Source organism: Lampris incognitus, chromosome 2 (assembly GCF_029633865.1).
Source record: "Lampris incognitus isolate fLamInc1 chromosome 2, fLamInc1.hap2, whole genome shotgun sequence".
Taxonomy (NCBI): domain Eukaryota; kingdom Metazoa; phylum Chordata; class Actinopteri; order Lampriformes; family Lampridae; genus Lampris; species Lampris incognitus.
In genome coordinates, this window is record NC_079212.1 from 8,640,951 (window position 1) to 8,651,669 (window position 10,719).

Consider the following 10,719-nt stretch of genomic DNA (forward strand, 5'->3'; position numbering starts at 1 on the left):
CACCCGCTACGTCGCCGACACATCAAGTGATGACGCCGGTGCCGGAAGAATAGATTTTGCAGCTACGCCCCAGAGACACGGAGAACGCTGGCAGCAACTGCAGGCGTTTTTCACACTACACCCCAAATGCGGCGAGATAGAGATGAGGTTGAAAATCGGCGAAGTGGTCCTTTAAGTTTAGCAGGGCTGTGTTCTGTAACGTATTCTCTGACTAGGGCTGGGTACCGAACTTCGGTACTTTTACGGCATCGACCGAATTGCTTCGGTACTACCGGGTATCGGAAAACGTCTTGTCTTTCGGTACCAAGGTTCGGCACTTAAGGAGTTTAATCTTATCATCAAGATCTAATAATGCTGTCGGTGACTGGCGGTCTAACGTTACGTTACACGGCATGCGCGCTGACGGGGCTCACGTGACGCGTAAACGTACTGAGTGTAAGATGGCGGCAGTTGCATAACGACCAAAACCAACGACCAGCTTCGTGTGCAAATATCCTAAAGATGTGCACATCGTTGATGGGGAGGAACGCTGATTTGAACGAGGAGTCAAAGAGGCCATCTATGTGAAGAGGGAACGACCATCCCTGAACCGAGGGGGGGGGGCTAAGAGTACATCTGTCGCCATCTTCCAATGCCGTGATTGCAAATATTTCCCAGTCCTCTGTGAACGGTACACAACGAGGATGCTTCCAGCGGTCTAGAAGCTGCTTCGGGGAGAATCAAACCGTTTTATTTGCCACTTGTCCCACATGACAGGGCGACAGGAAGAAATGATGATTGAAACTTATTTGTGGGTCGTCTTGTGCCATCCACTGTAAAAGCAGGGTCGCTGGACAGAGGTCAAAGGTCAGCGCCGAAGATGTGCGCGAAGCGAGTGACGTGTGAGAGTGAAAACGGAGCCGTCGGCGGAGAGAGAGAAAGGGGGAGAATGGAAGGATGGTTGGATGGATGACATGCTAGGAGGGGAGTTCACACGCTACCTGGCTTCTGCTAATGGACCGTCAACCACATGGATGGGTTACATCCAGGTACGGAAATAGATTACATGTGAAATAGATATCTCACACGCACACACACAGACACACACACACCCCGGTTCTAATGAAGCCTGTCAGTTGTAGGATGAGATTTAAACGGGGTAGGATCTATTTTCCATTCGAAGTAGGGTCCAGATTACAATCACAAGCCCTCTCCAGTGAAACCTTGAACCGGCCTCCTCACACCTATATAACCCCAACCTCAGCCGCTCGAAATCGAGACGTCCTTCATACTAAGAAGTTTCTGCTGTTTCCTTTCCAGAAACGGGGGAGGATTCGGATAACAGGATTTCATACAGTCATCCGGAGACTCTTTCTTCCTGACACGACAAACGTGATCCAGAAGCCCCGCATTAAACTTTCAAGAGCGAATTCATGTTTTATGACCTCATCAGTCTGGCTTTTCTCGGATGAACGCCCTGTCGCAATCAATCCTGGCTTGGTGCCATATATCTGTGAGTGTGTGTGTGTGTGTGTGTGTGTTCGTGTGTGTTCATCGATCCTGAAGTTTTTTTTTTTTCAGGCATGTGCTTATTAGTGAGCCATTGACATGTTAACCACCGTTAAGTGAATTGCTTTGTATGTAAAACCAGGACACACTTACTTAAAATAATATAATGAAGAGGTCCGGGTGGCGTGGCGGTCTGTTCCGTTGCCTACCAACACGGGGATCACCGGTTCGAATCCCCGTGTTACCTCCGGCTTGGTCGGGCGTCCCTACAGACACAAGTGGCCGTGTCTGTGGGTGGGAAGCCGGATGTGGGTATGTGTCCTGGTTGCTGCACTAGCGCCTCCTCTGGTCGGTAGGGGCACCTGTTCTGGGGGGTAGGGGGAACTGGAGGGAATAGCGTGATCCTCCCACGCGCTACGTCCCCCTGGTGAAACTCCTCACTGTCAGGTGAAAAGAAGCGGCTGGCGACTCGGCATGTATCTGAGGAGGCATGTGGTAGTCTGCAGCCCTCCCCGGATCGGCAGAGGGGGTGGAGAAGCGACCGGGGCAGCTCAGAAGAACGGGGTAGTTGGCCAAGTACAACTGGGGGGAAAAAGAGGAAAAATATGAATAAATAAAATAATATGATATGATGATGATAATAGTAATAATAATAATAATTGCTAATCTGATCCTGATTATTATTGTTGTTATTATTATCATTACAGTAACTCTGATTTTGCCAAATGGCACAGTTTCACCGGGAGCGGGGGGACTTATCAGTGAATGCAGCTGGTGTGGAGTTTGGTTTGAATGCAGGTCCTGCAGGGTCATGGCTGTCAGTGACATGACCGCTGCTCTAAAACACCGAACCAAAGTCTTGGGAGCTGGAATCTGGGGTGGATGTGTTTTTTCACTTGTGCCTCCACCCACTGACGGCTGCCTGTCTGTTATGCATGGCTTTTCATTTCATGCACTTGCGCACATGAAATGAAACGAAACACTGTTTCCCCCAGCAGTGCAACACAAAGACAAGAACTGCAAGAACACATATATCCAAACTAACACATATATCCAAACTAACATATATCCAAACTAACACATATATCTGAACTAAACAACAACAACAACAAAAAATCACTCTTCAGGAGAGCGAACCCAGCCCGGATGACTGTGGGAACTGCCGGTGTGCATGGGCTAGCAGTTAGCTTAGCCTGCCCCGCTTCCACGTCCTGTCAGACCGCCCTCGGTGTTTCCTCTTCGGGCACAGCTCCAGGCAGGGCTGTGGTCCTTGGGCTCACAGGATGCAGTAGACCAAGCTCCCTCAGCCGATCCAGCGCCAGCTGTCTCAGCCAGACAGTTTCGACACACCTCCTGGCACTCCACACGACAACACCAAAAACACCACAGTCAAGGCCAGGCGAGGCCGCCACCAGACCGCCCTCGGGTGTTATTGGAACTGCCGGTCTGCATGGGCTAGCAGTTAGCTTAGCCTGCCCCGCTTCCGCATCCTGTCAGACCACTCTCAGTGTTTCCTCTTCGGGCACAGCTCCAGGCAGGGCTATGGTCCCTGGGCCCACAAGTTGCAGCAGACCAAGTTCTCCCAGCCAATCCAGCGCCAGCTCTCCCAGCCATCAAACCAAGACAAACTTAGACGCAGACGTGGGCAAAGACGCTGCATGGACAGTGCTGTGTGAGGCTACCGCTAACGTGAATTAGCGCCACCATCTTCCCACACTGAAAGCGGGTGTGGAAATAAAATATTTGCACTTTTAATACATTAGTCTTGGGCGGGAGGAGATCAAACCCAAAAAAATTCAAAAATGAGATCCACTGAGGAAAAAAGTCCAACCCTGAACCACCTGAAACAAAGCCAGCATATTCTGCCAGAATATGTCACTTGAGCTATTCGCTCAGACGTGTAAAGAAAATCCCCGATACGGACCAGCGGAGGGGTCACCGTGTTCAACTCTTAACCTTCCTACTTGGTGTTTGTTTGTTATGCTGAAGCCGGTTAATCTGTCTTCTCTGGAAGGGATAGAGGTGATTAAGTCTGCCTACTTGATCAGTAAACCTGAACAGATGTTATCAGGTTTCACCAGCCAACACCGCTTGCCTGCATTGGCGAGTGTGTGTGTGTGTGTGTGTGTCTGTGTGTGTGTAGTGTGAGTGTGTAGGCGTGGGTGTAAAATTATGGTATTTTCTGTGTTCATGTCTTTGTATGTATATACGTTTGGAATATATAATGCAAGAAAAACCTCTGGACATTGTTTGTGTTTGCATGCATGTGTGTGCGTGAGCCGACTCGGTAATTAACAACAACAGATTGTCAGTTTTCTGCATTTAATCCCCTCGCTTGACCTCCTCCCAAATTTAGCGTGGAGTTGATGACTTGAGAAGAGACGGTCCGACTGCCGTGACGCCAGACACCAAGGAAAGATTATGCCCCGGTAAACAACCCCCCCCCCCAACAATCCTTCATTCCTCCTCGTGTCGTCACCCCATTTGTTTTCAGTACACTCCCATCATCTTTCACCACCACGACCCACTCTTCTCTAAATCCAGGGCTTCTCTCCCTGCCTGGAAACCCGGTCTCCTTCTCGTGGTGTGTGAATGAGTTAAGGATAACGTGTCCGTCAGCGACGTTTTCCACCTTTTCTTGTCTTTTTATTTTTAATTCATCACCAAAAAGTTGACAAAAATCACACATTTTCATCTCTCCTCAGCCGTGTCTTCATTTGAAACCGCTGGTCAAATAGAAAAAAAGAAGTTCACGTTGCAACATCACATACAGTCAGTATGCTTTTCTTATGCATGCGCCCCGTGTCCCCAACTTCTCTTCAAATCATTTGTGGATTTTTGGGTTTGACAGTTTAGAAATGAATGACCAGTCACAATGACACCATTTAGGAACCACTTTCTGTGCTTGTGGTGAAGCCCATCCAGGCATCATGGGTTTATTCGGTGTAGCAAGCCGAGGCGAGCCACTTTGGACACCAGCAACAAGTCCAATTACAGGGTATCTGTGGGTCCGTGCAAAGTCTCACATTCAATATCAGGCCTTAAAACTCATGAAATTGTCTTAAATTTCAATTTATGAGGTCTTACATTTAACATTAAAATGTTAGATGATTTGGGCGTCCGGGTGGTGTGGTGGTCTATTCCCTTGCCTACCAACACGGGGCTCGCCGGTTCGAATCCCCGTGTTACCTCCAGCTTGGTTGGGCGTCCCTACAGACACAATTGGTTGTGTCTGTGGGTGGGAAGCCGGATGTGGGTATATGTCCTGGTCGCTGCACTAGCGCCTCCTCTGGTCTATCAGCAAAACTCCTCACTGTCAAGTGAAAAGCGACTGGTGATTCCACATGTGTCGGAGGAGACGTGGTAGTCTGTAACCCTCCCCGGCTCGACAGAGGGGGTGGGACAGTGACCGGGACGGCTCGGGAAGAGTGTGGTAATTGGCCAGATATAATTGGGGCGAAAAAAAGGGGGGGAAACAACATTTTTTTTTTAAATTATGATTTTATTTATTGTTGTCAGAATTAGTTGACTTCTTCTGAGGCAGAATGAGAATTACTGATCACCTGTAAAACCCAACGCCTCCCTGATGTTACCCGCTATTCTTACCTGTTACCTGTTGAGGAAAATGTACAGTGTTTAAAAGGAAATGGGTCAGAGTGTCATGGACTCAGCCGGAGCCTTCAGTTCCTTCTAGATCTCTGCCTGGCTCTGTGTCTGCACACCAACCACTCCTGCCACACCCACCGGGACGCCTCTGTACCACCTGTTGCCTGTGTCCTCATAAGTCTCGCAAGTATTTATACTAGTTAGCTCTCCTGTTGCTCGCCAGATCATCAGTTGTGCTCCTGCCAGTTTTTGTATCCCGTCTGTCTGTTCTGCCTGGTTTTGACTCAAGCCTGTAAGTGACCTTGTATTCTTCCTCACGATTCTGATCCTCTGCCTGTTTGTATTGACCTTTGGTTTTGAACATTGGAACGAACTGTGCTGTGAACTGCCTAATCCCTTCAGTGAAGTTCATGATCTTTACTTACTCCTACCTCTGGTCTGTGATTCTGCATTTGAGACCTTCCTGACCCAAGACACCAAAATGTCAAAAAATATTTCACCTATGTAATATTTATGGAGCTAGTTATACTTGAACACATAGTATGTATGTGACATTCAGTTGACCCATCTTATTAAATTGTGATCTCTTTGTGGCCTCTCACATTCAGAAGTCCTCGAATTGGCCTTCATTATGCCACCAGTTGACTGTAACAAAACCGGCATGGCTTGTTTTAAAACTAATTTTAAAATTACTTTATATTTTGTCTCAAAGTGTTGAATGTAACTCTCTGATACCTGCAGACGCCCTGTATTACTACCAGAGAGCGCCACAGGGTCAGTTCATATTAAAAGTTGAACTCTTATCAACACTCTGAATTTCTTCTATGGGAAGAAAAAACAGTTGTGAGAAATCATCAAGGCCTTGAACGAGCCGCAGCCCTCTTCTCAAGTATCAAGTTTCTTTTATTACCACACAGCTAGGCCGGTGGAATTGGTTTTCAGTACTGTATTAAAGAGCTGATTACCAGAGGCGGACTTTACCATTAGGCAAGGGTCGGCAATTGCCTTAGGCCCCAAGCCACTAAGGGCCCATAAAACGTCTCAGAAACTTATGGTTAAGAACTTTTTTTTTTTTATTGAATTTTTTTATATTTTTTACTTTTCTCTAATTAAAAGTTTAAAATCCATACACTCAAATGGCATCAGGATGCTTAATTCATGATTGTCTTGGGGCCCTCCCCCCTTCAGTCCCCGCTACATTTTTGACTATTCCATGATCTTACTGTGCATCTGTGAAAATGATTCAGGAAGACAGTGACCAACTCATGTAAACAAACGTCTCGGCGTGGTGTACACACTGTTGAAAAATGAAGCGAAATGGTGCTGAAAAAGGAAGAAGTGGGAGGAAAGTAGAAAGTTTTTAGCAAAACTGCCAAAGGTGACAACCTTTTTCATGGCAGCTACTTGCGACACTAACATTACTAAAGAGCACCAATACTGGTGAAGAGCAGCTACCCGTTGCTGCCCGCACTGTCAGCCCAGGTTGCTGAAGCAGTGCTGCTGCTCCATGCAAGACAACCCTACAGGAGCCTTCAGCTGGCGATGATAACGGAACTGCTGTGTTCACTCTCCGTGGCTATGAGACGAAGATGGCAATACCGATAATAATCAGCACCTAGTGAGTAGCAGTCGCCCTAACCAAGGTGTTACACTTGAAGATGACCCAGCACTCTGGCCGAAACAGCTGTCAGTGCAGAGAGGACCAGTTCAGGTCAAGGACAGAATTTCTCCAAAAAAATGAAGAGACGCAGATGTACAAGCAGTAACTATTACATGCAAATGAAGAATGGAGAGAATATAAGCAGGTCCTGCTCGATTACAGTGGGGGGGGAAATACTTATGTGAATTTGTCGCCGCATGTTTGAAAACTGAGAAAAGAGCACTCAACTAAATGGGGATGGGTTCAATAACTGGAAAAATCTTTCAGCCCACTTGAGACAGCATGAGAAGAATTGCCACCCATGCCGTAGTGACTTGATAAAGAACCCACAGGACACACAGCTCTCCTTCAGTGCTGTGCTGATTGATATGCAGCTACTGGGGTCATAGTGTACAACAGGACAAGGGTGATGAACATCAATGCACTCTCACATAACCGCTTTCTCTCCGTCTCTCAGTCCTAAGCCCAAACTGAGGGCGAACCACGCATGTGGCCATACCAACGTGCAACAGGCAACATCGCATTTAAGATGATTAACAATGAGATTTAAAACGGTGTAACTTATATTGACTGCATTAACCTCTTTCCAGTAAATACAGAACAAGTGCACTTTGTATTGTAAACGTTATATGGTAAAGCTACTATTACTACTACTACTACTTTCAGCTGCTCCCGTTAGGGGGTCGCCACAGTAGATCATCCTTTTCCATTTCTTGTTATATGGAAAAGCAAAAATGAAAAATGATCAGTACCTTATATTGTTTCACCCCTTTGATCTCCCTCTAGTGTGACGTGGCCCAAACCACTTCCATAGCATAGGGGCGCATCATTTGTAGGGCTCTTACTCAACCACAATATTACAGTTATTACAACAAGTCTGCTGAACACATCACAAACATGGATACTGATCACATAGACCACAAACAACCACAGCTAAACCGCTGGAAAGAGATTTTAAGACGATTAATTGCAATTGTGAACCATCTGGCAGTGTAATCTTGCATTTCATGGCCAATCAGGCAGGTTGTTTGAGAGTGGCAATGGAAATTTCCTTGGGGAAGTAGAACTGAAGTAGAGCTGATGGCTCAGTTGTACCTAGTCATGAGAAAGCATTTGAGGAGAATTCAGGCGAAAGCATATTAAAAATGAAGTGATTTCCCTAATTTTCCTTGTGGCAAAGTGTGTACAACTGATGCAATTGTAGAGAGAGTAAAGAAAGCCAAATATTATGCAGTAATCATAGACTGCACTCTAGCCCTCAGTCCCAATGAGCAGTTATCAGTGGTGCTATGAATTGTAAATTGTGAGACCTCAAAAGATGTCTCCATTCATGAGCACTTGGTTGGTTTTCTTCAGGCACTTGACACAACAGGAAAAGGCTTATGTGAGCCATTTTTATGGCACCTAGAAACACTAGGTTTGGATCTTTCCAACTGTCGAGGCCTGTCTTATGATAATGGGAGTAACACATGCAGGGTAAAAAGAAGGGGGTAGAAATGAGATTGCTGGAACTAAACAGCAAGGCGTTGTGGGCTCCCTTTAGGAAGTCACACACTGAACTTTGTTGATGGTGATGCAGCCAAGTCATGTGTGACAGTGACTTTCCATTCTGGTCAGCTCCTCAGTTCACCGCTGGACTTTCTCACAGAACATGTCAAGAACTTTACACTGACGGTATTGTCTACAACCAGGTGGGAGTGTAGGGTTGAAACTATTTAAGCTGTTTGCCACCAGCTGCCTGAAATTGTGAAGGCATTGACTGCTCTAAAGGAGCGACAGAGAAACAGGATGCAGATGGTGCCTCAACAGCTGGAAGCATCTGCCAGGAGATGCAGAGGTGGCCTTTTGTGCTAAGTATCATTGTGTGGTACAATGTGTTGTTCCAGATAAATAAAGCGAGCAAGATCCTGCAGAGCCCCAAAGTTTGTTGAGACAGTGAGGAAAGAAATCGGGGCAGTGACAGAATTCCTTCAGGAATTTCAAGATCATGGCTTTAACTCTGCTAAAACAGATGCCAGAGAGATGGCAGAAATGCTTGAAGTGGAAATGAGCTGGCCAGAGGTGCGTCAGAGAAGAACTAGACAGTTTGAGTATGAAGGAAGAGATCAAACTCAGTAAACTGCAGAAGAGTTCTTCAAGAGTTTACCCTGCCTCTTATAGATACAGTCCTTGTCGCATTAGAGGAGAGATTTACATACATGGAAACCTATGAGCTGTATGGATGTATCTTCTCCATTGACATAATGAGAAGCACTAAGAAGGGAGGGAAGCTTGGATGAATGCTGCCACAGATTGGAACAGAAAATGGATGATATTGATGCAGAGTACCTGAAGCTTGAGGCTAAAGATACAAGTTAGTTTCTTTTCCCCCATATATTTCACTGTCTGAGATGCTTGATTGTATATATGAGAATATCCTTCACATCTATCCAAATTTGAGTATAGCTGTCAGATTTCTTCTCACGCTTACTGTGACAGTTGCTTCAGGTGAGGGGAGTTTCTCATCACTGAAGGATAGAATACACTTCATTTGTCATTGTACATACATACAACGAAATTCATTCTCTGCATTTAACCCATCCTAGCTGTGTAGCTAGGAGCCGTGGGAAGCTGCCCTGCAGCGCCCAGGGAACAACTCCAGTTCTTCTTTCCATTGCCTTGCTCAGGGGCACAGACAGAAGTATTCATCCTAACATACATGTCTTTGGACTGTGGGAGGAAGCCGGAGCACCCGGAGAAAACCCACGCAGACACGGGGAGAACATGCAAACTCCACACAGAAAGGACCTGGGATGGCCTGAGGTTCAAATCCAGGACCTTGCTGTGTGGCAACAGTGCTAACCACTGGGTCACCGTGCCTCGTTAAACTCATTAAAACGTATCTCATTTCAGCTATGTCACAAGACAACCTGTCTGCACTTGCTGTTCTCTCCATCGAACAGGAAGTCAGTGGATATGGAATTAGTGATTGCAAGATTTGCTGAGGTCAGCGCTTGCAAGGTCAAATTTCTGTCATCTGAACTGTTCCTCCCCACCATACACAATATTACCTCGTGGCATATGACATACCACAACTTCTGAGAATCCATGAAAGACATCTATCACTGTTTGATTACTCTAGACGCAACATACAGTGACAGCTCAAGTTTTCCTACATATATATGTTCCCCACCCAGTAAAGCTGAGTTGATTGATTAGGGAGAGAAAGCAAAACAAACTCAACCAATCTAAATGAAAAAAAAACATTCAATGGAGAGGAAGAAAAAGACAAAAGAAATTTTTAACATTGTTTATTATTTTTGTGTCTCCACAATTGACCTGTTATTGTCTTGTGTTATCGTCTCACTTTAGTAACAAAAGAGAGAAAACGGAAGACCATAAACAACTTCAATTTGTGCAGCAGTAAGAAGGTCCAGTAAGGAGATTCTATCAGAGAACCTGCTGGAAAATCGAGGTAAATGATCATAACCATTGACAGATCTGTCACGTGAATGGACAATAAAGTGCAATCTTTTCATACAGAGATCATATTGTTTATGAAAATAAGATTTTACAGTAGGTGCATCTGTTAAACTGAATACATTTTTTTAACTTATGCAATTCCAGATGTCTGGACATCATTGCTGTCTGAAGACTGGTGAAGAGAAGTTGTTACAAGTAGGTCTTTCTTAGACAGATAAGGGGGGGAGAACAAAGGAAGTGGAGGGCCCCATGCCTGTGTTTTGCTTGGGCCCAAAAATAACTTAATCTGCCCCTGTTCATCACAATTCACTATACAGAACAGCAGAAGTGCAAAGAAGACAGACAGGACAGTACTAAACATGCAAAGTATTCCGCATCCTTGAGGTTGGTGGGGGGGTAGAGGGTGGAATTCAGTTTCTGAATTGCCTGGGGAAAGAAGCTTCTGTTAAGCTTCTCAACCCCTATATTCCATCCCGGAATCTGCAGTCTGCAGACATGGGCCT

At 45.8% G+C, this 10,719-nt stretch overlaps 1 long non-coding RNA gene across 1 annotated transcript; it reads left to right on the forward strand.

The window, feature by feature from the left end:
• Positions 1 to 3,882: 3,882 nt before the first annotated feature.
• Positions 3,883 to 10,372, forward strand: LOC130107039 (uncharacterized). The gene is made up of 3 exons (XR_008809792.1): positions 3,883 to 3,917; positions 10,106 to 10,208; positions 10,361 to 10,372. It is a non-coding gene; the product is annotated as an uncharacterized LOC130107039 (long non-coding RNA).
• Positions 10,373 to 10,719: the final 347 nt, after the last annotated feature.